The sequence below is a fragment of the Montipora capricornis genome, chromosome 10, assembly GCF_036669925.1.
Source record: "Montipora capricornis isolate CH-2021 chromosome 10, ASM3666992v2, whole genome shotgun sequence".
In the NCBI taxonomy this organism is placed as follows: domain Eukaryota; kingdom Metazoa; phylum Cnidaria; class Anthozoa; order Scleractinia; family Acroporidae; genus Montipora; species Montipora capricornis.
This window is the reverse complement of record NC_090892.1, coordinates 30,989,978-30,994,977: the sequence shown is the minus strand read 5'-3', so window position 1 is coordinate 30,994,977 and position 5,000 is coordinate 30,989,978. Positions and strand designations below refer to the sequence as shown.

General features: G+C 43.9%; 1 pseudogene; it reads right to left on the bottom strand.

Moving 5' to 3' along the window:
* Positions 1-1,584: 1,584 nt before the first annotated feature.
* Positions 1,585-4,091, bottom strand: LOC138020659 (uncharacterized; annotated as a pseudogene).
* Positions 4,092-5,000: the final 909 nt, after the last annotated feature.

Genomic DNA, 5,000 nt, shown 5'->3' with positions numbered 1-5,000 from the left:
CTTCCTCGGACAAGACATAGTGATTATTTTTATCTCTTGTTCTTTCCGAGCGAACTGAGCCCCGATTAATTAAAGACACTTTTCTTATCAGTTGAAAACTCAAAAATAATCCAAATCCAGCGCGGCAAAAAGCTGACCGGTAGTGTTTCAAATCTTCTGATATTTTAACCAAAGAGTGTCCAGTCATTGAGGTTTAGGTTTGCAGTTTCATTTATTTGGGATCTAGTAGCAGTTTGAATGAACGCCGGTCAAAATTCGAGAAAATTACAATTCAGCGCCATTGAATTTACAACGTAAGCTGATGTAACACAATTCCCCCATGCAAGGAAAAAACAACGACAACAGGAAAGCGCCAGAGACATCACAAAACGGGTTTAAATTGTTTGACGCCGGTGAAACGTTAGAGAAATAGCACTTATCTTGACCATCGCGTGCAAGAGAAAAAAGACAAGGAAGACCAAACTTAAATCACACTCTAATCTACCCTGGCTCTCGCTTCGTTGTGTCACGCACGAACAAGTTGAACAACTTCGTTGCTAAAACAACAGTACAAACACGTAAAGTTATTGACTCCAAACCAGGTGATAGTTTAAAGTATCTGTGTTGTTGATGTGCGAAATTTTTCTTTAATAAGATTGGATTAGCCAGTTAACATGTTGATGAAATCAAACCGCCCTAAGAGATACAAATTTATCACGGAAGAGCAACTTAATTCATGCCTCCTAAACGTAAATATTGCATCGGTATCTAAATAAACAAAGCACTTATATCTCAATGAACAGAGTGTATTGCAGAGTGTTTCGCGACATATTCAAAAGCGATTTTGTGTTCATTCTTTAGATTCTCGGTGGAATTTCACTTGCATAACAACAAAGTACAACATGTAGTCAACCCAACTTCCGTCATACCGCTTTCCGGAACCTGAGGAGGAATGGGCCTATCTTGGCACGGTGTAGATATTTTCAGAAACCAGCTAACTTACACGTGCTGCTTACGAATATCTATCCCACTCGTCGAGCATCGTTATGGTTGGTTGAAGGTTAAATAGTTTAGAGTAACGTACGCAGTGTACAGAATTTGGCTCGGTTCCCGTGGGGTGGGGGCGGGTACTCCCAGAAAAATTGGGTGGAGGTGTGAAGCCCGCTTTCCAAAACCCGTACCCTATTTATGACCAAAACTTGTGATTTTCCCTACCCTATTTATGACCTGAGCAAAAATTCGATACCCTATTAATGACCGTTGCGGCTGGCACGGTTACCCTAAACATAATTTATGAAGGGCTTTTGATGATCTTATCGATAATGATGAAAACGTAGCTTCTTCTTAAAAAACATACTCAATTCAAGACTAAAGTGCAAAAACCATACCCTGTTTATGACCAAAATGGCCAAAATCGATACCCTATCTATGACCAAAACGGCTGAAAAGCAGATACCTATATAGCCCATATAAGGGAGTACCCCCCCCCCCCCCACCGGGGCTCAGTCACTGTAAGGTTCTATGGAAAGCTCACCTCACCTCACCTATTACCTACTAATATAAATAAAGGCATAAATGTAAACAGCTGATTTAATTCTCTCGGTTTTACGAGGCACAGCTGCATTCGTCCACAAGCTGCGACAAACGACTGATATACGGATTCTTTCGTCTTTGCGTTATATCGGAGACATCCAAGCCCAGTTCAATGCAAATGCTACGCAACATGTCCACACTTAGCGACGTCGGTTTCTTCTTGCACGCTTGCATGAGGTCACAGATATTGTAGCCTGAAGAGGATACAATTGGGTGCTGAAGAGAAACCTCCCTCATCACACGCGCACAGATTTCCGAATGGGTCGTCTGCGCCAACGCTGCCCTGTTATCTTCTCCTGGGACCTCGTCGTCTGAATCTCCACGGTTCACTGTACTGGGAGCCAGCCTTTTCTTTGCTGCCAGTCTTGAGAAGAATCCAGTGATTTGCTTTCCTGTTAGAACTTGTTCTGGTTGAAACCGACGAACTCCCAACTCGTCCCTTGCAGATCTCATTAATTTTGAGACCTCACTCGGATCTGCTTTCCGTCCACTTTGCTCGCCATTTCAAATTGCTGTTTCAAAAATTCATTCTGTTTTCTGCGTAAAACGAGCCTTCTTGGTGATTGTCTTTAGAGCCCATCCCTTTGGAAGGGGAGTTAAGCATTGGCTCTGTTCTTCACATTGTAACTGTACAGTGGGAATCCTACTACCTTCATCCATTAGCTTTGAAGCGTAAACTCGTTTTGCCTTGTCATACAGTGTTTCCTGTTCAGGGAGTCGTTTGTGTTTACCCGTGTCCAGATGTGCTTGTAGCGATGTAAAATGGCTGTAGGCTTTTATACATCCTTCCTCGGGGCACGGGCAAAGTAGTGAAGCTTGATCATTTTCACTATCATCATCATCTTGGTCTTGACTGGTGGTCTCGTTGGTTGCTTCTGGATCCCGTTTAGATGATTTCTTTACATGCCTGTGTCTCACGCTCTTGAAAGATGGCGTGGTCTGCGATGGGGGATCAAGCACTTCTAGAACTTCCGGGATCTGCAAAACGCCCTCAAATTGAGACCACGGTATCAACTTCCCTGGGCCCACATTGAACGCTCTCCACGCACGTATTCCGCTCTCTTCATACTTGAAGTTGTTAAGCAAGCTAACACCCCTCCATTTGACTGGCGGAGTAATTGACGTATTAAGTGAGACGTAACTAGCTTTCGCACGAGACTGTGGATCAGACTCTATGGCAGTTTTCAGCTGCACAGCTGTTGTCACATCATGACCCTCGTTAACATATCTTCCTACATCTCCCTTAATAGTTGCTGCTGTGACGGTCGCAGACTCCTTTGCCGCCGCCTTGAGGGTCGGAAAAGTCGTTCCGTTGTACAACCACCCCAGCGATGTCACCTGCTAGTTTAGCTGAGACGATTGTATACCCGCTGTGGTAACAGCCTGCATTATCTTGCTTGTAATAAGCTCTTTCTAATTGCGGCATTTCCTTCTTCAGTGAGGCGAGGGAGTCCTGCATTATAGATACCACGACGGCACTGTCTTGTGAACAGTTCTGAAAGACATGTACAAATGTTTGAGACTCAAAGTGCTCGCTTTCTTTCGACTTTCTGATTGCAACTGTAATATGCCATGGTAACCCACGCTTAGCAAACCAGTCCGACTGCGGCTCTCGAAATTTCCGTGGCATGTATTTCATCGCCCAATCCTGAACAAGGAACACATCAGATTTGCTCTTGATTTTAGCTAAAACAGAACATTTGGCTTGATCCTGGTGAACGAGCGCAACTGATGGGATTTCCAGATCATGATGTTATTTGTTGCTTGCTTAATAGTGTGCAGCATGTCCTCCTTCTCCTCTTCATTGCAAAGTGCATGAGAACACTCACTTTCCAAGGTAGTTAGAACTTCCTGCAACTGGCAGCACTGCGCGCATGACTCATTGTGTGGGTGATCGCAGCAGGCTTGAAAGTCAGAGTCTGTTGAATCACTTAGGGCGTAAGTCCTACAGTGATCAGCAGTGCTCGACGACTCAACCACATGGACCTGAAACACACCAAAGACAACACAAACCGCAATTGTTGTTTTTACGTATACAATTTTAATTGCAATACTTTCTTGAATAAGTGACACCCCCCGTCCCCCTCATTCTCCGATTAAGCGTCCCTCGAATAAAACCCTCGTTCCATTGGTGTTTACTTCTGATACTAACTTTCAAATAAAATATAATAAAAATAAAAATATAGTACAAATATCCAGCAAGATCACAGTATTTTTACTTTGGGAAAGTAGTTCACAAAAACCTGCTGTGGATCATGTTTCTCCCATTTTCGTGAATTTCTTGTGCCAAACCTCATACTAAATTTTGTAACGAAATAAAATACCTTGTAGTCACTCTCAAGGTATTGCTTTGATGAGCGCAGCTGTTGCTTCTCAATTTCTCTCGCCCAGACTTCCGTTTTAACCACAGTCAACCAGTTTATCGACCAGTTTGTCCAAGTCATCAAATGCCTCGGTTCCTTGGGCGGAAAAGTTATCAAGTCCTTGTAAAGACTTCCTAACAGACGCTGAACACTCATCCAAAACTCTATGTAATGTTCGCTTGCTCATGGGCTCAAAACCTCTTTCACTACAGTATTGTTGGTACTGTTTAACAATACGCTCAGGTATCATCATTCTGATCACGTTTGGGGTCTTAATAACCTCACCAGTTGATAGCTTCAAAAGCCTTTCGCCAAAAGGAACATCATGAAGAACATGCGGACTTGTGATGAACGAATGAAATCTTCTAATTTTTCCTTGGTCAACTTTCATCCTCCGGTATTCATGGCTTGAATCGGTTCTGCTCTCCCGTGTAGCAAGGTATGGTGTCGAGCTATGTTATAGCGGTAATTGGTGACTGTTGGGATAAACTCCTGCACCTCTTTGAAAGACAACTTGTCAGACAGGATTGAGAGTATTTGCCGTCGAGTACTCCAGTGCTGAGCGTTTAAGTAACTCTCGCAAACGCTTCAAGAAGCTCCAGATCCTTCCGACTTTTCCCACCAGTTGTTCTTAGATAACCTTTGCGCTCAACATAATTCATCCCACAAGCATTTTGAGTCTTTTGGAGCAAGGACATCCGAACTGCTGAAAACGCACTGCTCGGCTTTTCTCAATATCGGCGCTTAGAACGGCTTTGCGCTTCATTCACGGTACTGACAGTACGTGGCGCACTGGGCTGATGTCTCGAACCTGTAGAAAGCGGTTGAGCTGTTCCCTGGACTCGTCTTGAACGTCGGTTAAACTATCTTCACTTTCCTGTGAAGCCTCGTCTGGTACCATAAAACTATCTCGTTTAGACTTGGCTTTACATTCAGTATCAGTGGCCGAATGGAAAAAGAAATGTCTCTATCAGTTTCCATGATGGACCTGAAGTGCGAAAAAGGAAAGGAAAGTTTGAATTCCATGTGCGACACTAGGGGGGGGGGGGCGCGGGGGGGGGGGGG